The sequence below is a fragment of the Saccopteryx leptura genome, chromosome 6 (genome assembly GCF_036850995.1).
Source record: "Saccopteryx leptura isolate mSacLep1 chromosome 6, mSacLep1_pri_phased_curated, whole genome shotgun sequence".
NCBI lineage: Eukaryota > Metazoa > Chordata > Mammalia > Chiroptera > Emballonuridae > Saccopteryx > Saccopteryx leptura.
In genome coordinates this window covers 164,926,869-164,952,585 of record NC_089508.1, presented here as the reverse complement: position 1 = coordinate 164,952,585, position 25,717 = coordinate 164,926,869, and the positions used below count along the sequence as shown (strand labels likewise).

At 48.6% G+C, this 25,717-nt stretch overlaps 1 protein-coding gene across 4 annotated transcripts in view; it reads left to right on the top strand.

The window, feature by feature from the left end:
* FGF1 (fibroblast growth factor 1) overlaps positions 1-25,717 on the top strand; it is a 107,853-nt gene that overhangs the window by 12,482 nt on the left and 69,654 nt on the right. The gene's annotated exons all lie outside the window — the stretch shown is intronic.

Genomic DNA, 25,717 nt, shown 5'->3' with positions numbered 1-25,717 from the left:
CTCTAGCTGTTTAAATTCAGCCCTACTGCTCTGCCTTCCTTTCTGCTTTGGTGACCAGCACTTTCCCTTCCATTCGCTACAGGGTTCTGATTGTCTGTGATTTAGCGTCACAAACACCAGTGGGAGGATGCAAGCATCCGGACAGAGAGCAAGCCAGGCTCTGCAGGGGGATGAGCCAGCCCGAGGTGGCAAAGGGCTGAAAAGAAATGGGCCTGGCTTTGTAGAGTGGTGTCTAGCAGAGGCCCGGTCAGCTGTCCTCTGGGGCTGTGTGGATGAGTGTGGATTTCGGTTCAGGCTGTGATTCACAGTCACAAATTCCCTTTCCTTTGTTTTCTTTGTGTTGGTCATTGAGGGCTTCCGAGGAAAGTCCCCTTTTGAGATTGTTTATCTGGGAGGCAAAATTACCGACTCTGCTGCTAAGAGCAGCTGGCCAGGCAGGGAGACTTTCTTCTGTTGAGCTTGTCTTTCTTAGCAGGAGTGAATGGATTTACAAATAAAGAACTTAATCAAAGGCAAAGTGAATACACAAAAAATGAAGGGAGAAAACACCGAGTCTCTTGTACACTCCTTCCCAAATCTGGTGTACACTTACATATATGTGGCTTGCCTGGTTCAAGAAAAGAAGTTAGAGTCTGACCAAGTGGTGGTGCAGTGGATAGAGCATCAGACTGGGACGCGGAGGACCCAGGTTTGAAGCCCCAAGGTCGCTGGCTTGAGTATGGCCTCACCTGGTTTGAGCAAGGCTCACAGCTTGAGCCCAAGGTTGCTGGCTTGAGCAAGGGGTCACTTGGTCTACTGTAGCCCACCTTCCCCCAGGTTAAGGCACATATTAGAAAGCAATCAATGAACAACTAAGGTGCTGTAACAAAGAGTTGATGCTTCTCATCTCTCTCCCTTCCTGTCTCTCTGTCCCTCTCTCTGTCTCTCTCTGTCTCTGTCACACACAAAAAAAGAGAAGAAAGAAAAGGATTTAAAGAGGCAGGCCCTGGCCGGTTGGCTCAGTGGTAGAGCGTCGGCCTGGCTTGCAGGAGTCCCGGGTTCGATTCCCGGCCAGGGCACACAGGAGAGGTGCCCATCTGCTTCTCCACCCCTCCCCCTATCCTTCCTCTCTGTCTCTCTCTTCCCCTCCCGCAGCGAGGCTCCATTGGAGCAAAGATGGCCCGCGCGCTGGGGATGGCTCCTTGGCCTCTGCCCCAGGCGCTAAAGTGGCTCTGGTCGCGACAGAGTGACGCCCCGGAGGGGCAGAGCATCGCCCCCTGGTGGGCATGCTGGGTGGATCCCGGTTGGGCACATGCGGGAGTCTGTCTGACTGTCTATCCCCGTTTCCAGCTTCAGAAAAATACAAAAAAAAAAAAGAAGAAGAAAAAAAGAAAGAAAAATACAACCCGTCCCTCCAAAAAACAAAACAAAACAAAACAATACAAAAAAAAAAAGAGGCAGAATTCAGTTGATTAAGTGGTTTGACTTTATGGTGGCACCAACCATGATGACCATATTTTAGTGAGCATGGTGGACAGACATTGATGGGCTCTCATCACACCTAGTGAAGAGACAGACGTCTGGTTCCAGGACAGAGCACTGTTCACTTTGCTGACATGTATTCTGTGGACCCTGCATGAACTATTAAGGACCATGGAGCAGCCAGCCCTGCTGTGTTGGCTTTCTCAGTGAGGGAGCCTGCAGAGTGGAAGGCATACCCCTTCCACCTCATCTAATAGGCATGGCTGGCTAATGCAATACTTTTTGGTTTAAGGTACTGGAAAAATAATATGCAGTCATTTGTGCCACAGTCCCGGGTTCGATTCCCGGCCAGGGCACACAGGAGAGGTGCCCATCTGGTACATACCCTGGTATAGGTAAGTGTAACACCTATATAAGACACTTGAATTGTACGTGAATGGGTATTTTTCCTTAAGAAAGGATCTTCTAATTAACAGAGGTGTCCCATCTCAAGCTGTGACAGGACCTAGTCCACTCAACCATAGAGAAGCAAGGGGACCTACCTGGGAGGGCAGGTGACAGAGAAAGATCCTGGATTGGCACAATGTCCAACTCAGGTGGGAAGTAAAGGCATCCAAGATGTAGGAACAAGGTTACAAGCACCCAGGTTGGTGGCCCACAAGGGGAGAAGAGGGAGAGCGGGAATAGAAATTATTTTTATTCTTAAATTGCACTATTTAAGAAAGACAACATACCATAGTGGCTAGTGCATAGGTTCTGCAGCCAGACTTTCTGAGGTTCAAATTCAGATTCTACGCTATTAGTTCTGTGACCTATGCCTCAGTTTCGTAATCTATAAAATGGGATAACAAAGTATAAACTTTGTTGTTGAAAGGATCAAATGAATAATGCTCTTAACACAGTGCCTGGTTTATAATGAGTATGATGTGAGCATTTGCTATTATTATTTATTATGTATTATTATTATTATTGAAAGATGAGTTCTGAAAAGGCTGTCCATAAGTCAATTTGTCCCAAAGTCCAAAGTGACACTCTATGAGTGGCCACTAGTGCCACATTGTGGGCAGCATGGAGGTAATTTGCTTTGTGTAGAGTTTTTTTTTTTTTTTTTTTTTATTCATTTTTAGAGAGGACAGAGAGAGGGAGAGAGAGACAGAGAGAGAGAAGGGGGGAAGAGCTGGAAGCATCAACTCCCATATGTGCCTTGACCAGGCAAGCCCAGGGTTTTGAACCGGCGACCTCAGTGTGTAGAGTTTTGCTGGTGTCTCTAAATACCAGAAACAGCAGAGCTTCTGTGCCAGTCACCAGTGTTTCTTGTGTCCTTACTATGTGCCAGCACTGTGCTTGGCTTTATGTGTGTGACCGTGTCAAACAACCCTATGGAGCAGGGGGTGTTAGAGCTGCAGAAACTGAGCTTGGTAGGCTGGATTTGCCTACAGTCACAGTTACCAAGTGTCAGAGCCAAGCTTCACACCAAGCTATGTTCCTAACTGGTATGCCATCTGTGTTCAGGGGGAATCACTGGAGTTGTCTTAAGAAGCAGGTGCAGTCTGGTAACAGGAATTCAACAGCAGGTGACGTTTGACGATCTAGAAAGTTAGCTAGGATTTGGAAGCTCTGTCAAGAGATTCAGGAGCTCAGCTTGGCCCAGGCAGAATCTCCACCTTGAAGACCGATGGCCTTTGGAACCAGGTCTTCAGCAAGACATGAATGCAGGCCTGGGGGACAGGCAGGCCTCAGTTCTCCCTGAACTGGGCAGTGATGGTGCCCAAGAAGAGAGGAAACACTGCCTAACAAGAGAAACAGAGGCCCAGAGGGTGCTGGGCCAGGACTCTTAAATCCCTCAGGCCTAAGGTCAGAGGTCATCTTGTTATAACCTCAGTCAAGACTGGTGACGCCTGCTATGGAGACAGGAAAAATGGACAATCTTGTGTCTGGGTACAGTGAAGTTTACAGTGATATAGAAGACTTGATTTGCCAATACAATCTCTCAAAACAGAATTTTTAAAATGTGACTTACAAAAATGTGTTTTATGCATAGTGGCTGAAGACCACTTCTCTAACTTCACCCAAGGAAGGTACGGGGGGCATGCCCACGTTTGCACCAGGGCCGTGTAGATGTGAGGGTTACTAATGGACAGGACTCATCTCTGCCCCTCCAGGACCTGTGGTCTGATCTCGGGGTCTTCAAACTTTAATGTGCATAAGAATCACAGGGCAGCTTGTTAAAAATTAGGTTTCTGGGTCCGACCCACGGAAGTCCTGATTTAGTGGATTCCTGAGGGGCCCAGGATTCTGTATTTCCTGGGTAGGCCCCAGGTGATTCTATGCTTGGTCCACAGGCCACCTCTGTAGATGCCATTTGAAGTTGTTCTAGTTCCCTGTTCTTCATGACTGTTACTGAGAACACAGAGTCATGTGGCCTGAATCAATGGCAATGAGCCTCTTCCTTGTCATCATCTTTGTCCTGAATTACTGTTTTCCTTGGACTAGACCTCTACTTGTAATAATAACAGTGTCAGCACAGTGACTGCATACTGAGATATGTGGTACAGCACTAAGCCCTTCACATGTGCTAGTCTCTCATTCAATCTTCATAAGCATCCCATGAGTTAGGTGCTATCATTCTCCACATTTTACACATGAGGGAAATAGCCCCACTGCTAGTAAGTGGCGGATCTGGGATATGAACTCAGGACTAGCAGATTACCACAGTGCAGACATGTAACTAGTCTCTGAGACTAGTGTTAGTTCTTTGCCCATTCAGCCCTTCTTTCTCACTCTTGGATGTTCCTTTAGTTCACATTTCTAACTTGTCCATCCCATTCCCAGACTCCTATGCAGTTTCTTCAGAAGATGATGTGTCCCGGCACTTCCTACTTTTATCTCATTCCGGATGTCAGAAAGGGTTGGTGTGGCCCTGGCTGGTTGGCTCAGTGGATAGAGTGTCGGTCCAGTGTGCAGATGTCCTGGGTTTGCTCCTCAGTCAGGACACACAGGAGAAGCAACCATGTGCTTCTCTTCCCTTCCCTCTACCCCTTCTCTCTCTCTTCTCCCCTCACAGCCAGTGGCTCAGTTGGCTTGAGCATTGGCCCCAGGTGCTGAGGATAGCTTGGTTGATTCGAACATTGTTCCCAGATGGGGATTGCCAGGTGGATCCCGGTTAGGGCGCATGTGGGAGTCTGTCTCTCTACTACCCCTCCTCTCACATAAGAAAATGAAAAACGGTTGTTGGGGCAACAGGCAGCAGAAGGTGGGTGTTACAGATTGAAGGCACACCTCCTCAAATTCATATGTTGAAGTCCAACCCCCATTATCTCAGAATATGAGCTTATTTGGCGATAGAGCGTTACAGAGGTAATCAAGTTTAAATGAGGTCATCAGGGTGGGCCCTAATCCAGGATGACTAGTGTTCTTATGAAAAGGGGAAACTGGGACACAGAGACACTCTTAGAGGGAAGATGACGTGAAGAGACACAGGGAGCAGCTGGATCTACAAGTCAAGGAGAGTGGTCTGGAGCAGATCTCTCCTCTCAGCCCCTCCTGGTTCCTCAGAAGAAACCAACCCTGCTGATATGATTGTCTCATGACCGTGAGACCACAAATTTCTGTTGTGTAAGTGATCAGAATGCAGTACTTGTTATGGCAGGCCTATCAAACCACTACAGTAGGAACCAGATTCCTAAGTTCCCCCTCTAGGCCCTGACTTTGGGGTGATCAAGTTGAAGGCCAATGCATTGTGGCAACTTTTCCTTTTCTTTAACTCTCAGTGCTTTTCTGTTGGCTTAAACAGTGTTCTTGGGAGCCACAGGTTGGCCCAAGGCCTAGGAAAGAAGAAGCAATGAATAGAAAGGATGAAGAGGGAGGAGGGAAGGGCAAATATAGGGAAAAGGAAACAGGAGGAGGAAGAGGAGAGTGGGGTCTGGGATACTTGAGGTCCATTAATGACCACTTCAGGCTCATTCGGCTCTTTTGTGGGCACTCCTGTGTGCCAGGGCGCACACTAAACTCTGGGCTGCAACAGGGTCTGGAACCATTGGTCCTGACCTTCATGAAAGTTAGAGGCTAGATGGGAATGCCGACGTCAATCACGCAGTCTCTCCTGAGTGGTCCCATGAAAGCATGTGGAGGTGCCGGCCCCAGTCAGGAGGTCTGGAAACACCTTGGTGAGGAGGGGACACTAGGTTGAGATCTGGAGGATCAGCAGGCATCAACTGGGTGAGGGCAGAGTGTTTCAGGTGGAGGAAAGAGCATGTGCAAGGTCACATGTGTGAGGAAGTGAGGCATCGCCAAGGAAGACAGGTGTGTGTGTGGGAGGGGGGATTGTCAGAGCTCTAGGGGCAGGTGAGGGCCAGACCATGGTGACTAGGTTGGCTATTCAGGTTCTTAAGCTGACAGCCAGAGAAAGCCAGAGAAGGAAGCCATCCGAGGTAGGGCAGTGAAGTCTCATTTCAACAAAGGTTATGTTGGCATAGAGAAGCTAATGGCACCAGCAATGGGTCAGCCCCGATGCAAGACATCAGGCTTCTTGAGTTCACAACCCTGGGTTGGCTATGTTGCCTTTAGGGAGTGAAGTTCTAGGCCATTTCCCATAGAGTGCGCTAGCCATGATCTTCCCTTAATCGAGCCTGTTCTAAGTGTTTGTCACGGCCCCATTGGGAAGGGTCTAAAAATAGGGCCAGTGTTCTGCTGTCAACAAGGTTAATCAGAAAGCTTGGCGCCAGGCTAGGCTCAGACTGGGGTTGACCAGGCAGCCCCTTCTTTGGCATCATTTGAAGGACATAGAGAGGCCTAGTGACCAGAACCTCCCCTTTGCTGGCTGTCTCTTGCCTGAAGCTGCAGGAGCGGACCTGCCTTTAGGAGGGTCATTACTCAGTGGGGCAGTGGGGAATAGCAGAGTCAAGTTGTGAAGGCAGGAGGCCCACGGGGACCCATGAAGGGCACAGGGGTAAAAGTGGGCAGAGACGGGTCTGAAAGGGGGCAGAGAGTGTTGAAAGGGGGAGAAAAAAGGACCTGAAGCTAAGTTTTGTTTTATTCAAAATCATGCACAAGATGCAGCAAGGGGGTGGTGGTGTGGGGGCCCCAGCTCGGCGTCCGCAGCTCTCCCCGCTGCCTCTGCTGCCAGACACGCACACACCGTTCCCACCATTGGGAAACTTCCCTTCCATGCCAACCGTTGTTGCATAATCCATGAATGAAATCCCGGTGTGAAATTGAACATCTTTGTCGTGTGTCCTGGCTTCTCCCAAAAGAACGCCCTTCCTTTTACTTTGAGCAGGGGTAGTGGGTTGGCTCAGCAAGGGTGAGTTCTTGGGGCAGATGGAGCACACCCTAGAGAAGAGAGCTCAGGACAGTGAGAAAGCAGCCCCAGGTCTCTGGGGGAGCGGGACCCCTGACTCCCCCCTTGCACCTCCCCACCCCCCCACTCCACTGGCCTCTGTCCTGTCCCTCTGCTGTTCCCGTCCTTTCCTGCCTCTCGGACTTTGACATTCCCGTCCCCTCTGCCTGCATGGCTTTCTCCCCAGCTCTTTTTACCCTTCAGGCCTCATCTCTTTTCCCAACTCCTTGATGAGGCTTTTCTTCCTGGTTACTTCCTCTGTCACCTCTGTGTCCTTCATGGCACTCACCCCAATCTGTAGTTATCTTGTCAATTAAAAAAAAAGCAAACCTTGCTATTACCCATTCTCTCCACTAGAATGTAAGCCTCCCAAGGGCAAGACCCTGTCTGCCTTGTTCCCTGCTGAATCCCCAGTGCCCAGGACAGAGCTGAACCACATGGTAGGTGCACCAGAAATACTGGTGCAATGAATGAATGAATGAATCATTCAATCCTGGCAGGGGAAAAGCCAAGACCAAGGACAGCAGTGGGACCTCCCACCCTCCGTGGCTCCTCATAGCTCTGGAAAGACATGTGACATCCGAAAGCCAAACCGACAAGTTTCCATCAAGGGCCTCTGTCCCTGAAGTGGACAGGCAGGCCCCTCACAGTCCCCAGGTCCTCAGGCAATGTGTCGGCTGCTCTGGCTTAGTCCGCGTACTCTCATCTCTTCAGAGAACTTGCTTTGGGAGCCTGGAAGAATCCAGCCCAGTTGTATTTATTCATGCTGAGAGATGAATAACCTGTTTCCCAAGAGGCCCCCAGGCTGCTTTCTCACCTTCCTGAAAGTCACCTCTCTCCTCCAAAGTGTGGCTGAGGGGCATCAGAGGCAAACAAATGATGGCAGGAACCCAGTAGGGACTCACTGACCCAGCGCGTTCCGGCCCTCGCACCCATGCAGGCCGACGGAGCAGCTCGCCCCCGCCCCCGCCCCCGCCTCCGCCCCCGCCCCCGCCCCCGCCTCCGCCCCCGCCCCCGCCTCCGCCTCCGCCTCCGCCCCCGCCCCCGCCCCCGCCCCCGCCTCCGCCCCCGCCTCCGCCTCCGCCTCCGCCTCCGCCCCCGGCTCCGCCCCCGCCCCCGCCCCCCCCCCCGCCCCCGCCCCCGCCCCCGCCCCCGCCCCCGCCCCCGCCCCCCCCCCCGCCCCCGCCCCCGCCCCCGCCCCCGCCTCCGCCCCCGCCTCCGCCTCCGCCTCCGCCTCCACTGGCTGCCTGATGGGAACAGCAAAGCAGTTGGCATTGATTAATCGATGTGTGCAAAGTGCTGCACAGATGCCTCTGGGGACATAAAGAGCTTCTAGAAAATGAGGCTCCTCTAGTCACTCCTCAGAACCTTCATCAGGACTTAGAAACGACAACTGGGGGAAAGCTGAAAACGAACGTTCCAGAATCACTCCCCGGAGACTATACAACAAGTCCACAGTCCAGGAGAAGGTGTCCCTGGTTCAGGGTCACAGGTGGAGTCGGCCCAGTGATGGGTGGTGTGTACAGGTGTGAAATGTCGCTCCTTAAGCCTCCATTGGATTTTGTTTGGTATTTGAAGGGATGCTGGGGATGTTTGAAGTATTCATGGAGATGCGGTCGGCTTCAGAATAGTTTGGTCCCACAGATAAACTCTCTCCTCCGCTGGCCACACAAAACTTGTTGCCCTTCTCCCAGGATGGTCCTAGATGTGTCTTCTGAGGGCTCAGGAGGCAGAAGCTTCGGTCCCTTGGAAAGAGAGCTGAGACGGGAGACCGAGAATTCTCCTGACAGTTACAGTGCTGACCCATCTCTCGTTACCCCGTCATGGTTTCGGGGACAGTTTGTGGAATACAATGGCAAGGCAGTACAGAGGCTGAGAGCGTGGACTTTGGGGTAAGACTGGGTTTCAATTCTGGCTCTGATGCTCAATACCTCCTCAGCCCTGGCCAAATGATACAACCTCTCCATTTCTGTAAACTAAGATAACATGGCACCTGCTTCCTAGGGGTGTTTCATATTGGTGAAGTCTATAGTGCTTGTAAGTGTTATAATATCGGTGTTAGATGTTGCTATCCCATAAGGATGGTTTTAAGAATTGATGAGACAAGACATGTAAAACACCCAAAATGTTGTAGCACACAATGTCTAGCACGTAGTATTTGCTCAACCAGTATTAATTATTATTGCTACCAAAACTGACAAGCTTTTCAGTCTGGCTAATACTTTTTGGAAGCCTCCAGAAGAATCTATTTGAATTAAAAAAAAAAATGGTCCTGTGACATGAAGGTCACCTGCTGCCCTGTGGTCCCCCTGGTGGTCTTCTTGGTTCTGAGGGACAATTCAGCACCTAAAATTCTCACGTCAGGAACCTAGAACTAACCAAGAAAGCGAAAGCCGCCCAGAGAATTTAGGTGAGGGCAGACACAGGCTCCTTGTGTAGCAGTTTTTAAACTGCAGGCATTTCCAACTGATGAGTAAGAAGAGTGAACTTCAGCAGGCTCCGATCCTTTTGTATAATTCACAGAAAGGCTTGGGGTTCCCAGCCATCCAGGGGGTGCAGCTCTTCCTGGCAAGGACTCCTCGAAAACTCTGCCTCCTGGCTCCTGACCCTGGGTTTTCGACTTGAATCACTTGAAGATTGACTGCTGGGATGAGAGGGATGGCCTGCTCTAGGTTGTCAGTTGCATGGCTGGTTTGCATTCTGGCTGCCCCGTGCTCCGCCCCTCTTTCCCTGAGTGACCTTCTGTAAGGAACGCATCCTCTTATGCTTTGGTTTCCTTCTCTACAGGAGCTCCTCTCTAGAGGGTGGTTGTGGAGGTTCATTGAGGGTGCTGTGAAAAGCAGCAGCTCTCAGGATACTTGCTTATTTTCTTCCTTTCTTTTGTGGCCCTCCCAACCATCACAGAGCTGTGGCTATGGTGAAAACCAGGTCGTGATCACTGTCTTAGGGGGTTGTGACTATTCCCTTGTACCAGATGACCATGAGCACATCCCTTGGCTTCTGGAGCAGCACAAAGAGCTGCGTGGGAAGGGGTCTAGTTCACAGTCTCAGCAAGGAGATGCTGGGGCCCCCCCACACTCAGCTCTGCCCCCTTCTTGCACCACCAGGGTCAGGCTCAGAATATGGATTGTCAGCCTGCTGCTCGCCTGGGTTGCCTGATGTCTTACTAAGGTCTAAAGGTTGATGGTCTTCCATCAAGGAGGCGGACCCCTTCCTGACCCACTCTGACCCTTCCCAGATGCCTTCCCACCTCCCACTGAGGCCTGAGGGTTTAATACACAGCTGGTTCTGGGTGGATCCAAATACAGGCAGTGCAAGTTGGAGGGAGAGCGTTTCCAAAGCAATGTCCGAGTTGTTTCTAGTGACCCATTGACCTGACCCTCCCTGCCTTGCGCTGCCTCAGAGTCGAGCCAAGCCTTTGGACAGCGGCTACATGTTGGGATGTCTGGCTGGAGCCCTACTGTGGTGGGAGGTTCGGATCTCATGCTGGGATGGGCCCTGGGGAAGGTCAAGGGTAGACTGAGCCAAAGCAGGCTGCACCGCCTCTGTTACCTCCTGACCTTTCCCTCTCCTCCTGACGGCAGGGCAGTCAGACATGGTTGAGGAGACCCCCGTTTTAGGAATTGGAAAGAACACCTCTTTAAAAACAAAAACCTCTGAATGCAGCTGACATTCATCAGACTCTTGCAGTCCCAAAGACAGTGCTTTCCCATCAGGTTCCTGTCCCTTCCTGGCCAGTCCCACATCCTGCGGGGATGGGCCCTGTGCTGGCCGCTCATGTTTCTCATTATCTCTCCCCCATCCTCTTCAAAGGCTTCTCACTCCACCCAAGGGTTTTATTTTTAAACCTGCACCGTAATGCTAGGGCTGAGCAAGACACACTGCCCATAGCATGGGAAACTGGGTTTCCTGGAAATGGAGCCCCCTTTCCGAGCCTGCCATTCCTTCCTTCCTTCCTTCCTTCCTTCCTTCCTTCCTTCCTTCCTTCCTTCCTTCCTTCCTTCCTTCCTTCCTTCCTTCCTTCCTTCCTTCCTTCCTTCCTTCCTTCCTTCCTTCCCTCCCTCCCTCCCTCCCTCCCTCCCTCCCTTTCACAGTTATCGGGCACCTTCTCCATGAGGGGCTCTGCCCCGTGAAGACAAAGACAAAGGGACACCGACCACATCTGTCAGTCCCTGCCCTGGAGGAGCTTACATTCTAACTGGCAGGGGAGTGGGACAGACACAGTATGCTCGTGCACACCCGCTCGTGCACACATATACACACGCATGCATGCAGTAAGCCAACAAAGAAAGAAAGAAAATAAGCAGGAACTGTGATAAGATCTATTCTGCGAAGGAAACAAAACAAGGCAGAGGAACAAGAGAAGCTGTTAGAAATTAGGCAGAGAGAGAAAGGCTCTGTAAGGTGAATGAGGGGTGCCTTACATAAAAACAAGGGTGAAGACTATGTGGAGGGAAGAACACGTGATAAGGCCCTGAAGTGGACAAGAGCTTGTATGTTCTGGAATCCAACAGAGGCCAGGACAACTCAAGCAGAGTGGACAAGGTGGTGGGGTGGGGAAGGGTCAGGATGAGATCATGCACAGCCCAGGAATCTTGCAAAGAGTTTGGGTTTTATTCTGAGTGCAGTGAAAAGCCATTGGGAGGGACATGCAATGCATGACAGTTTAAGACCCTCATTTGGTCTTGAGTGGAAAAGTGACTCTAAGAGGGGCAGGAGGAAGGCAGAGAGATGACTTAGGAGGCGCCTTGGAGACATGCAGAAAGGAGATGGTGGTGGCCAAGGCGGAGGGAGGCAGTGCCACAACAGGAAATAGACTGGCTCTTTCCAGAATTAGCCCACTACTATACATTTTCCTTCCAAAGAGCTCATAGAACAGTCTCCCGCACTCATAAGACAGACTAGGACACCAAAGCCCAAAGTCACAGAGTTGGTCAGTGTAAGCAATAGACATTAGATATCCTGTTGCCTATAACTAGCCATGTTTATTCAGTTTCCAAACACAATTAAGTAAGATCTTTGTCCAAAATTGGTTCTCAAGTTTTTCGGAAAGGTGTATAAATACTCCAGTCTCTCTCTGAACCATGGCAGCTATCTCTGTCCTTTACAGCTTTGGCTGGGATAGGAGGCCAAATGGCTGTGATTGAGCGATCTCACCTCTACGCAGAACCCCAACGTGACTTGCTATGTGTGAATGACCTGAACAGTGGTCCCTGCTCCAAGAGAAATACAACTGTGTTATTGCTCTTTGGGAGAAAAGAGATGAAAAATGAAATGGTACAGCAGTATAGCTGTTCTATACAGAGTAATAATCATCATAGCTATTATTTAAAACATGTTTTTAAAGCATCTAATAAATTTGATGAGAATTTTCTTTTTCAAAATACCTAGTAACCACATTTATGCCTTAAAGAGTGTCAGTAATACTGCTTCCCAAGTAATTGTACATCCGAACACTGCAAAATATATAAAATATACTCACACAATTGCACACATTCTTTATATGGAAAATACCACAAACACAACCCTATGCTAGAAAACACTGTTTAAATTAACACTAAAAAGGTCTCAGCAAACAAGATTATCTTGTCACCAACCCCTCCCAGATGCTAATCAACAGATGTATTGAGCTGTACTTAAATTTTAGTTTCAGATTGGGTTATTTAGGACTGAATTTTTTAACAGACTCAATAAATAAAGTCCAGCTACTGGTCTAGGACTTGAGTATGTGAGATACTTGTTTCATAAAGCCAGCATCCCTAATATTGTTCTTGGAGAGCCCACAGTCACACTTTACATGGCTGCAGCACTAAAACTGCACAGAGGAATTTTGTAGTAAAATATGTATCTGCCTATTTCAAAAATGCCACTTATAATACAATAGCTATTATTTGTCGTGTACTTGGGGGCACTTTACTTGAAGTAAGTCATTTAATCTTCCAAAAAGCTGATGAAGAAGGTACTACTCTTGTGTGTGTGTGTGTGTGTGTGTGTGTGTGTGTGTGTGTGACAGAGACAGGGACAGGGACAGACAGGAAGGGAGAGAGATGAGAAGCATCAATTCTTCATTGTGGCACCTTAGTTGTTCATTGATTGCATTCTCATATGTGCCTTGATCCGGGGGAGGGGGCTACAACAGACCAAGTGACCTCTTGCTCAAGTCAGCAATCTTGGGCTGAAGCTGGTGAGCCTTGCTCAAACCAGATGAGCCCACGCTCAAGCCGGTGACCTTGGGGTCTTGAACCTGGGTCCTTCATGTCCCGGTCTGATGCTCTATCCACTGCACCACCGCCTGGTCAGAGAAGAAGGTACCACTCTTAATCCTTTTTACTGATGATAAAGCTACAGCTGAGGGAGAAGTGATGTCCAGGGGGTGAAAGGGCAGAGTCTGGGCTTGGAGGCTGGTCAGCCTCCACTGGGGGGACATGCCTGTGTCACCAGGTTGCTGGCTGTCTGCTTTGATGACTACTGTGTTTTTTAAACCGTATTAAAAAAAGCCCTGAAGGAGATTGTCGAAAATGTCAGCTGAGCAGGGATATGAGTACATTTATTTTCTCCTTTGGTTTTATTTTCTTAGTGTTTTGAATATGCAGTACTTGGTACATAGTGGATGTTCAACAACTATTTGTTTAATGAAACTGCTGAGTTAATGAGTATGTGTCCCTTAAAAAGTCATTTTTATATAATTAAGTAATAGTTCAATATAGGAAATGTAAGTAATAACATAAAAAATTTTAAGAAATTTTAGGAAAATGAAAATGTATCCATCATCCAAAGATACTCATTGTTAAAATATGGGTGATATTGGTGTCTTTCCAGTTTTTTTCTCTTGCGTTTATGTCTGTCTGTCAACCTACCTATACATGCATATCTGTGTGTATACAAAAAAAATGAAATCATGCCATGTTTATAGATTTTGACTTACTTTCTCACTGAGCAATATATCACAGGCAGTCTCTGTTCTAAAAATTCTTCTAAAATCAAAGTTTTAATGGTGGCAGCACATTCTTCTATAATGTATTTAATGAGTCCTCTGTTATTGGATATTTAGTTTGTAGTCACTATTAATCATGCTGCACTGGACATTCTTCTACAAATCACTTATGCACAGCTCTATCACTAGCAAAGAGGAAAGAGCATTGTACAGTATACCGAAATACAGAAAGGAGAGAGACACTTAGTTTTAGGGCTCTTGGGTAGGGCCAACTAGCACACTTCTTGCCATCTATCCTTCAGAATCACTTAAAGTATAAGAGATGTCATTTAAAATAATTTCTATTTTCCCATGTCCTTGTCATTACTCACCTTTCAAGTATATTTTTGGTACAATTTTGCCACAGTGGAAGTAAGTTAAGAAAAATCCCAGTTGTGGCTAAAATATGAATCCTGATTTTATACAATGGGTTTTAAACGCCAATCCTACCCCAAAGCCACTGTGCGGCACCAAGGCTGGGACACATGAGTGATGCCACCTTACCCGCTCCAGCTTCAGTTGAGCCACCAGGTGATTGCAACTACATGAATGACTACAGCAAGACCAGACAAACAACCTCACTGAGCCCAACCCAAACTGCCAACCCACAGAATCATGAGAAATAATAAATTACTGCTGTTTCAGGTCACTAGGCTTTGGGGTAGTGTATTATTTTTTCAGGGCTGCTGTAACACTTTACCACAACCTGGTGGCCTAAAAGTTATTCTCTCTGTTCTGGAGGTTAGAAGTCCAAGATCAAGGTGTCGACAGGGCCATGCCACCTCTGAAGTCCCTAGGGAAGAATCTTTCCTTGTCTCTTCTACCTTCTGGTGGTTGTTGGCAGACTTTGGTGGTCCTTGGCTTGTGGTGGTATAACATCAATCTCTGTCTCTGTCTTCACGTGGCCTCTCTCTGTGTCTCTTCTTACATAGGCATCAGTGATTAGATTTAGGGCCCAAGTTCATTTTTCTGAACGTCAGTTTCCCCATGTATAAATGGCACATACCCGAGGATGTAACAAGGTGAACCAGTACAGCTCTGCTGGGCATCTGCTCAGCACAGAACAAATGCTCAGAAAACGGTGATGACTATTTTTACGAAGGTAAAGACTTTCTCACAAGTTCAGTGGTTTGGAAAACTTTCCCAACCTACCCTGCAGGAACCAAGGAAAAGGAATTTAAAAATCACTCAACATATCCTCTGGCTAGACTACCTGTGTGTGTGGTGGGGTTGAAGTCTAAAGCAGGCATCCCCAAACTACGGCCCATGGGCCGCATGCGGCCCCCTGAGGCCATTTATCTGGCCCCCGCCGCACTTCCTGAAGGGGCACCTCTTTCATTGGTGGTCAGTGAGAGGAGCATTGTATGTGGCAGCCCTCCAACGGTCTGAGGGACAGTGAACTGGCCCCCTGTGTAAAAAGTTTGGGGACCCCTGGTCTAGAGTGTTAAAACACAATTAAGTATTTTTTTTCCCTTTCATGCCAAGAACCAGGTTTGTTGGAGTAGAGATACTATATTTAAATGCTGTTGTGCACAGCTACATAAGAAATGTAACCTTTCTTTCCATTTAGCCAGCTGTATTTTATAACTGTCTATCCTAAAATAAAAACAAAGCAGGCAAAAAAACCTCAAAAAAACAAACAAACCAGGACTGTCTACATCAATCCTAAATTGCTCTGTTTTATATAAAAAAATAGAAAGCATCTAACCCTGAAAATAGACCAGAGAAGGAATTAATCTGACTCATGCATTATACACCGCTAACACAGACTCGCTACTACTAGCACATAGTAGGTGCTCGCTGAACCCTGTTGACTACAATTCTTTAATATATGTTTTCCTTACAAACAGCAAGCTGTTGAGAAATAAATCAGTGTGTTCATTTAATCTAAATACTGTCAGAGCCTGTTCAGTGCATCAGAAAAAGATGATGGTTGATTAAATGAACAGATGCTTTTTGCATTTGTAAGTTGAGTGTTGGGAAACGTTTTCCTCCTAATTCATGGCTCTTGAAATATGTTTATGATCTTGGTGGAACTGTGTAGGGATTTTGCTAAACCACCATCATGGGGAGCCCATATGATAAAGTACTTCTGATGGCCAGGCCAGGTTTTTCCATTTTTGTATAACTATGGAAAAAGCTCAGAAAAACCTGAGTGTATGTGTAATAGTGGTCCATCAAACTGGCTCTAGAAATCACAGCTAACATCTGATTGTGAGGCAACCCAACATTGGGCCATGGTATTAATTACAGGGAAAACCCCTAAAGCCCAACAACTGTAAGGCTCCCCATAACTTCCAGATGAATCATTGGAAGTGGCGGAGCCACCGGCATTGATGGCTCTTAGGTATTTTTTTATTCTTAAGCTTTGCTGGTGTTGGTTGAGTGCCTTCTGTGGGTAAGATCACGCTATGGGAGATTCTAGGATCAAATGAGTTCTCTGCTCTCATATTGTCATAAGCGAGTGTAGACAAGCCAACCACTTGGTGAAATCTTAGGAAGAATGAAATAGTTGCTAGGTAAAGCACTGTACTGAAGGCTTGAAGGAAGAAAGGACCTTTCTGACCGGAGAGGTCACGGAAGGCTTTGCAGTAGAGGTAGCATTTGGTGTAGGCCTTGAAAAATAAGGAGAGTTTACTTAGGAGAAATTGGGAGGGAAAAGCCTTCTAGTCTGAGGGAGAAGCATGAACAAACTAGTGAAGGCCTGGAAGTACTTGGTGTGCAACAGGGAGAGGGAGGGCCCCAAACGACTGAGATGGCAAGGACACAGGGGCAGGCCAGGCTTTGCAGACCAGATTTGGGCTCACTGAAATGCCCTGCCAAGGACTCTGGGCCTTATCGTCTGGAAAGCAGGAAGCAATGGAAGGTTTCCGATGATGGCAGGGTTGGTGCAGGTCTTTCCCAGTGCTGTGATCCTGTACCTTTGGGGGCCCTGGTTTCCTGCGGCTTCTCTTCTGAGACAGCTGGCTGCATTCGGGATCTCTGGGAAGGGGGGGGTGTCCCCCAGGGTGGCCGCCTCTATCTACCTGGTCTCTTGCCTGACACTCAGCTCCACATGGGCAGGTGACACTCACTTGGGATGCAGTACGCTCCATTGTGAATTCAGCACTCGCCCTGCTGAATGGGCTTCTCCTGGTTATATCTACTCTCTCAGTGAACAGCTGCTGCATCCATCCCTGTCCTCTGCTGAGTACATGCCATTTGCTAAATCGTCTTCATTCTTTGCCCCAAGAGATCTAGACCAGGGGTCTCAAACTCAACTCAGCATGTGGGCCGCAGAGCAAGATCACAGCCGTTTGGCGGGCCGCACTAGGTCTACAAAAGGCAACTGTTACGCAACACTTTTTAGTGTCACAAAACAACCAGAAACTGTAGTTCGTGCATTAGTCTGCGGGCCGCACAAAATTGTTCGGCGGGCCGCATGCAGCCCGTGGGCCGCAAGTTTGAGACCTCTGATCTAGACTCATCCTCTCCCTTCTACTCTCATGGCTCTGGTTTAGGGTCTTTTGTCTATTTCACTTTAACAACTAATTACTGAGCACCGGGGACTGCGCTGGGGATACACTCGCATGGAGGAAGCAGATGGCATCTGCCCCAGGCTAGCTTGAGGTCTGGTAAAGAAGACATCAGGCGAAGAGTTAAGACTAACGACATTTTCAGACAAATGGAAACACAGAGCACTGTGCCCCTCAACCTCTGTTCTGCTTTTGTGTCCTCCCTCCTCCCAAACCAAGATTTTCCTATAAAATGTTAGCAGGAACATCTTCAAAATTCCCTTCTCCACTGAATCCCCACAGCTTGCAGATAAAAGTCTAACCTCATTGGAATGGCCCCATTCCAGGTCCCTCATGATCTGAGTCTGAACTAGTGTGCACTGACCCTGTGCATCCACACGGCCCCCAGCCGAGCAGTACCGGTCACGTGTGCTCGGAGAAGACCATGCCTGCCCATGCCCAGGCCTTCGCTAACGCTATTCCTTTATCCCACATCCACATGTGTAAAGCCTCTTTGTCCCTGTGGCTGAACTTCAGCAGCTCCCACCAACCCTCCTGGACCTTTTCTTCCCCAGCCTTTGTCACCTCCATCACAGCACTTATCACAGTCTGTCTCATTTATGATTTTGCTCCTCACTCTTCATCAAGGACAGGGAGCTTGTCTTATTCACTCCGAATAAGTACAATACGAAGATTATAGCTAAAACTTTCAGATGCTTTATTTATGCCAGGCGCTGTGCTAAGGGCTTTATTTGAGTTGCTTCATCGCATGTTAATGACACATGCATGGGGTGGTCACTACCACTAGCCTCATTCTATCTGTGAAGTCACTGATGCTCAGAGAGGTGAACTGATTCTCTGGACTTCAGAACTGACTTCAGAGCCTGTGCCTTGGACTGCAACCACCCAAAGGGTGACAAGACTGTGTCTTGTCAGGTCCCTTGTCCTTAAAGTCCTTAATAGGGGTGGCTCAATGAAGTGAATGGGGACAGTGAAGCCCAGAGCAGCCTCCTCAAGGTCATACAGCAAATCACAATTGCTGAGAGATGGCAAATGCGGGATGCTTGTTGCTCACTTGTTTTCTTACACATATTAACGAGGATGCAGAGGCCGTTTTCAAAGGGAAGCTACACATTTCAGACTGAGTCAGTGGCCAAGGATTAGATGGAGGCGTGTAGAATCCAGGCTGATTAAATGTGATTTGATCTGGGTGGTGACATGCCTCATTCACCCAGCCCTGTTGGACCAGGCGGCCAAAGCAGAAAACTTTCCTTTCGCACATAGCCACTGTCTCTCTGCTTGCGCCCGTGAAGAGCTGTTTAACGAGGGGAACACCCTCTCCCCGCCCCACTGGACTGGACCTGTTCGCTTCCTTAAGGAAGGGGAGTGGTGTGGAGCCCAGGCCTTCCCCGTGGGCCTGCCCTGCTCTGCTCCACACAGACCTGCCTTTGTGAACTCGGTGGGCAGGGCCTCTGTGGCATCCCAAGGAGCTGGGAGAGGGGCCAGAGGGGAGAGTTGGGATGGAAGGTTGGCACAGGGAGAGGGCTGGGTGCCCAGAATGCTGTACCCAGGCAGCCACCACCAGGCCAGCCAGGGTGATTCCTCCATTCCTTTCTGGGCATGAACGAGGCAGGAACTATGCCCAGAGAGCCTGGAGGAGTGGTGCCCCAGGGTCCAAAGCATCAGGCACTTTGACCTTTCAGAGCCCCCTGAAAGAAAACACCTGTACTGTGGGACATTTGTAGTGGAGAACGCTCACTGCTGCCATCTGATTACCTCTCCCCATTGGCCTGGGAGGGACTCCAAGGTGGGTGGCCTTTCCTCTCTTTATTTCTTCATTTGGCTTGTCTTGCTATCATGTAAGTATCTTTATATATCACTTTGTCCTCCGTATCCTGGATTAAATGCCACATGCCATTCTCTGAATATGCCAGAGACTATATAGACAGGCGGACAGACAGACTGATAATTAAGTAAAGAGGGGGGGGGGGTGGGAGGGATCTTGTCTAACACACCATACTTTCTACCCTCTGATTGAATGGGGTCACACTGTTGCTGCTTTCTTGTCATGAAATCTTATACCCACCCCATCCAGCACATTGCATCGTGTCCTTAAGATTTTTAACTGAGCCTGACCAGGCAGTGGCGCAGTGGATAGAGCGTCAGACTGGGATGCGGAGGACCCAGGTTCAAGACCCCTAGGTCACCAGCTTGAGTGTGGACTCATCTGGTTTGAGCAAAGCTCACCAGCTTGGACCCAAGGTCGCTGGCTCGAGCAAGGTGTTACTTGGTCTGCTGAAGGCCCACAGTAAAGGCACATATGAGAAAGCGATCAATGAACAACTAAGGTGTCACAACGAAAAACTGATGACTGATGCTTCTCATCTCTCTCCGTTCCTGACTGTCTGTCCCTATCTATTCCTTTCTCTGACTCTCTCTCTGTCTGTGTAAATAAATAAATAAATAAATAAATAAAAGATTTTTAACTGAGCAGAAATGAGTGTTGATTTCCAGGTCGACGCTTTATCCACTGTGCCACCACAGGTCAGGCAGAAATGAGTGTTGAGAAGCTGCAGAGTCCCACGGGTAATCTCACAGTCTGCTGCGTTACAAACCCAGTGACAAGAGCTAATGCTGCAGCTTCCCCAAGGGGCAGGGCCCAGATGCTGCTCCAGGTCCAACCCCGTGATACCAGACGTTGGGGCAAGCATGCAAAGTTACAGATTAACGTTCAGGTTTTGCTGACCCTGGGTTTGATGCAACCTCGGGAAATGCCAGGAGCTCCATCTTTGGTGCTCACAAAATGATGAGAATAATTACCGCTCGAAACTGGGCTTGGCAAAGCCCAATGACCCGTGGGACTCTGCTGCCTCCCCGGGGCAGAAGCCTGTCCGCTGTGCTTGCAGAGGAGGCCGTGACTGCTCTCGGGGCCATGGAGGGCTTTGCATGGGGAAGACCAAGGGCTATCTGAAGATTCGGCGACGCAGTGGGTGTGTGAGTCATTAATGTTGTAAACAGAAAGCCTGATGGATTCTGATACACGGGCTTGTTAGGCAGAGATAAGAGGCTCTGAGAAAAACGTGCCATTTGCATCTAGGTCACTGGTGTGTACAGGGGACGCTAGCAAGGACAGAGGCTGAAGGCTAGGTGAAGCGATTAAGGGTGCGAGAGGAGACAGGAAGGTGAAGGGACAGAGAAAAACCTTGTTGAGGGAGGTCTTGGGTCATTAATTGCTTGAGAAAATCCAGCCAGGGTTTGCAGTGGCCTTTTCCAGGGGAAGCGAGCCAGCCCTCTTTCCAAGGTAAACAGGTCCTGAAGTTATGTGTCCAGAGTCCTGAGGAAGAAAGTGCTGGGCAGATGGAAAGCTAGCTCAGAAAGAAGGATGGCCCTAGTCAGGGAACTCAGTTGGTTAGAGCATTGTCCTAATATGCCAAGGTTGCAGGTTCGATCCCTGGTCAGGGCACAGACAAGAATCAACCAATGAATGCATAAATAAGTGGAACAACAAATGGCTGTTTCTCCTCTCCCCATCCCCGTTTTCCTCTCTCTCTCTCTCTCAAAAAAAAAAAAAAATAAACCCAAAAAAACTTTTTTAAAAATTAAAAAAAAAGGAAGATGGCAGGCAGAGGTAAGGGTGGGGGGATGAGAAAAGGGGAGAGTTCCATGTGAGGCAGTGGAGGCTAGAGTCCCAGACCCCAAGGCAGAAAGGGGAGAGTTCAGTGTGAGGCAGTGGAGGAGAGTCCCAGACCCCAAGGCAGAAAGGGGAGAGTTCAGTGTGAGGGAGTGGAGGCTAGAGTCCCAGACCCCAAGGCAGAAAGGGGAGAGTTCAGTGTGAGGCAGTGGAGGAGAGTCCCAGACCCCAAGGCAGAAAGGGGAGAGTTCAGTGTGAGGGAGTGGAGGCTAGAGTCCCAGACCCCAAGGCAGAAAGGGGAGAGTTCAGTGTGAGGCAGTGGAGGAGAGTCCCAGACCCCAAGGCAGAAAGGGGAGAGGTCAGTGTGAGGCAGTGGAGGAGAGTCCCAGACCCCAAGGCAGAAAGGGGAGAGTTCAGTGTGAGGCAGTGGAGGCTACAGTCCCAGACTCCAAGGCAGAAAGGGGAGAGTTCAGTGTGAGGCCGTGGAGGAGAGTCCCAGACCCCAAGGCAGAAAGGGGAGAGTTCAGTGTGAGGCAGTGGAGGCTACAGTCCCAGACCCCAAGGCAGAAAGGGGAGAGTTCAGTGTGAGGCAGTGGAGGAGAGTCCCAGACCCCAAGGCAGAAAGGGGAGAGTTCAGTGTGAGGCAGTGGAGGAGAGTCCCAGACCCCAAGGCAGAAAGGGGAGAGGTCAGTGTGAGGCAGTGGAGGAGAGTCCCAGACTCCAAGGCAGAAAGGGGAGAGTTCAGTGTGAGGCCGTGGAGGAGAGTCCCAGACCCCAAGGCAGAAAGGGGAGAGTTCAGTGTGAGGCAGTGAAGGAGAGTCCCAGACCCCAAGGCAGATCCTGAGAGCCGGTTTGGGTTCTGAGGTCCCTTCCCTTCGAAAGTCTGAGTCAGGCGTTTTATAGTGGGGTTCCTGAGGTAGCTCAGAAATAATAACAACACTTTTTAGAAAATGTAATCTTGTTCTATGAGGTCATATTATTATTTAATTATTTGATCATCATCATCATCATGATGTAATGTAATGATTATACAATGCAGCACCATGCTAAGTAAGCAATTTATATAACTTTATCTCATTTATCCTCACAGTAACCCTAGGAGTATAGGTAATATTGTTATCCCCCCTTGCAGAGCAGAGGAAAATGAGGTTCAAAGAGGTAACCTTGCCTAGCCCAGGTCTCATGGTGAGTAATGCTGAACCAAGACTTGCCCTCAAAGGGGGTGATTCCAGAGAAAAGGCCCAGCTAGCCTAGAAAGCAGAAGGAAACCCCAGATGTGAAATGAGCCACAAATCTAGCACAGGAAACAACCTCACAACACCCCAACCGCTACATACTGGATGTCTGCTTCCACATTTTATCAAACCTAAGACACCATCAATTGTACAATATGCCATTATTTTATGTATCACTAAGAAAAGAAATGCTGCACATCCTGGTTTTAGAGACATTAAAATACCAGAAGAAAACTTCTTTTAAGGTTTGGTGAAATATTTTAAATATTGTGCTTTCTCATTTCCTCCCAACAATAGCCCTTTCTTATCACCTCCACTGTATAGATGAGGACACAGGCTCAGAGCAGCAGAGCCTGTGCCTGTGGTCAGTGACACAGAGCTACAGAGCTGCAGAGCTTGAATCTGTCCTCGGCAGTGTCCTGTGCCAAAATCCCTGTCCTTAACCACATTACATTGACTTTGAAGGAGATGGGACATCTTTGTCACTTGTTCCTTTTAGTGGGCAGACAGCTGGGCAAAGCAGAAACACAATGAAGGCACCTGACCTCCAGAAAAGAGAAAACCTTCTCACAGTCTCACCTGTGACTGAGCTCACTCTGGGTCTCAAGCTCCCCCTGAACTCTGGGGGTACATCCTCTGGTTACAGAGTTCAGGATGATCCCTTCAGCTCTGCCCATTCATTTTTCTAGTTCATGAGCCTCCTCACTCCAGGGTCTTTCTCTGACTCATGCCTCCCTTTTTCCAAACTCCAGTTGGTGATTTGTGCCAGATTTTGTAGCATCATCCTTGACCTTGACCTTGATTCTTCCCACATCTTCCTTGCCTCCTCCCATGTCTGAACTCTTTGGCTTCACCCTGCCTTGTTCAAGAGTCTTCTTGTGTCTTAGTCACAACCTAGCCCTGTTTCATACCTCTTTCTCATTAAGGTTTTGTTGTTGTTGTTTTGTTTTTTTAGAATTCTTACATGTTAAAATGAAAATATGGGCAAACAAGGTGGAATGAGGACGTTGTATGTGTAGAAAAGGTCAACTGGACAAGTTTTCTTGCTTTAATTTTTTACCTCAAGATGTTCATCCCCCTCTCGGGGCTCTGTATCTACAAGCTGGCCCCTTGGTTTCCAATGTATGTCGTCATTGCACAGCCTCTCGCCCTCTGTCCTGACCTCCTGGCTACCCTTCCCATAGTTTTCCATTGTGAAGAAGACAGTTGCGCTTTAATGAAATCTTCCCCATCTCTGGGAAACACCCTTGCTACCTCCCTGCCCAGCCACTGAGTCACTCTTTCCCTTCACGTCTCTTCTCAAAGACTTCCCGACGCTTGCGATGAAGGACGGATCTTGGCACCTTCCCCTTTCCCGATATCACTCCCCACTTCAGCAAGAAATGAAAATCACAACTTGGAAATGCCTCCGAACCAGCAACATCATTCTACGGGAACACACCCATCTTCTTTTTCTCCTGATGACCCTTCCTCTCACTCATCATCTATCCTGTACAATCTCTTGTCTTTTTCTTTGCACAGCTGTCTCCACTCAGCCTAATTTCCCACAAAGCTCCACTAAGGGGAACATTTCCGCTTTCGGTATATGTAAACCTTTACTGACTGTTTCTTTTTGGTGTTTGATCAAAGGGCTAAACCTGCTCAGTACAGGGGTCCTTTGCTCTAAGTTTCCCCAGCACAGGCATGTCTTCATTCATTTGCTTCATACACAGTGAGGCTACAGCAATATTGCCACTATGTATGGGTCCAGGGAATAAATGACAAGCAAGCATTGCCAGGCTGTGGTGTCCATCTAGGATGGGAGGTCCATGAAGGTGCCCATCCAACAAATATTTTTGAAACCCTACTGTGTGCCAGCCCTGTGTTAAGCATGATGGGTAGAACAATGAACGAAACAAAAATCCCAGCTCTCTTGAAATCTACCTTCTTTTTTTTTTTTTTTTTCATTTTTCTGAAGCTGGAAACAGGGAGAGACAGTCAGACAGACTCCCGCATGCGCCTGACCGGGATCCACCCAGCACGCCCACCAGGGGCGACGCTCTGCCCACCAGGGGGTGATGCTCTGCCCATCCTGGGGGTCACCATGTTGCGACCAGAGCCACTCTAGCGCCTGAGGCAGAGGCCACAGAGCCATCCCCAGCGCCCGGGCCATCTTTGCTCCAATGGAGCCTTGGCTGCGGGAGGGGAAGAGAGAGAGACAGAGAGGAAAGCGTGGCGGAGGGGTGGAGAAGCAAATGGGCACTTCTCCTGTGTGCCCTGGCCGGGAATCGAACCCGGGTCCTCCGCACGCTAGGCCGATGCTCTACCGCTGAGCCAACCGGCCAGGGCTTTTTTTTGTATTTTTCTGAAGCTGGAAATGGGGAGAGACAGTCAGACAGACTCCCGCATGCGCCCGACCGGGATCCACCCGGCACGCCCACCAGGGGCGATGCTCTGCCCCTCCGGGACATTGCTCTGCCGTGACCAGAGCCACTCTAGTGCCTGGGGCAGAGGCCAAGGAGCCATTCCCAGTGCCCGGGCCATCTTTGCTCCAATGGAGCCTTGGCTGCGGGAGGGGAAGAGAGAGACAGAGAGGAAGGGAGGGGGTGGAGAAGCAAATGGGCGCTTCTCCTATGTGCCCTGGCCAGGAATCGAACCCAGGTCCCCCGCACACCAGGCCAACGCTCTACCGCTGAGCCAATCGGCCAGGGCCAGAAATCTACCTTCTAATGGAAATGACTGCTAAAAATAATCATTACATTGGTGTCTACCTACGTAGCCTTGGATTCTAATAAGTGTGTGGGAGAAAATATTAAAATGACTAAAATTTGAATTCATATTTGTCCTGGAAGTGCTAAGAAACTGGGAAGGAGAGAGTCAGAGAATGAGATGAGAACATTTTTAACAGCTTTCTTGAGTTATTATTTACATATCATACAATCCACTGATTTGGAATATACAATTCAATGGCCTTTACTAAATTCACAGTTGTACAACTGCTGCCTCTATCTGTTTTCAGGATATTTTCATCACTCTTAAAAAAACCCCACATCCATTAAGCAGTCGCCCCCTGCTTCCCTCTTCTTCCGAGCCCCTGGCAAACATTAATTCACTTTCTGTCTCTATGGATTTGTCTATTCTGGACATTTCATATAAGTGAATCATACAATAAATAGTATTTTGTGACCAGCTTCTTTCACTGAGCATAATGTTTTCAAGGTTCATCCATGCCATAGCATGTCTTCATTCCTTTTCATAGCCGAGTAATATTCCATTGTATGGACATACCACATTTTGCCTATCCACTGAAGGACATTTGAGTTATTTCCACCTTTTGGCTATTATAAATACTATTGCTATGAACATTAGTGCACATGGTTTTGTATGATATGTTTCCATTTCTCTTGGGTATATCCTTAGGAGTGGAATTGTTGGGTCATATAGTAACTCCATGGATAAACGTTTGAGGAACTCCCAAATACAGTGTGTCCGTAAAGTCATGGTGCACTTTTGACCGGTCACAGGAAAGCAACAAAAGACGACAGAAATGTGAAATCTGCACCAAATAAAAGGAAAACCCTCCCAGTTTCTGTAGGATGATGTGGC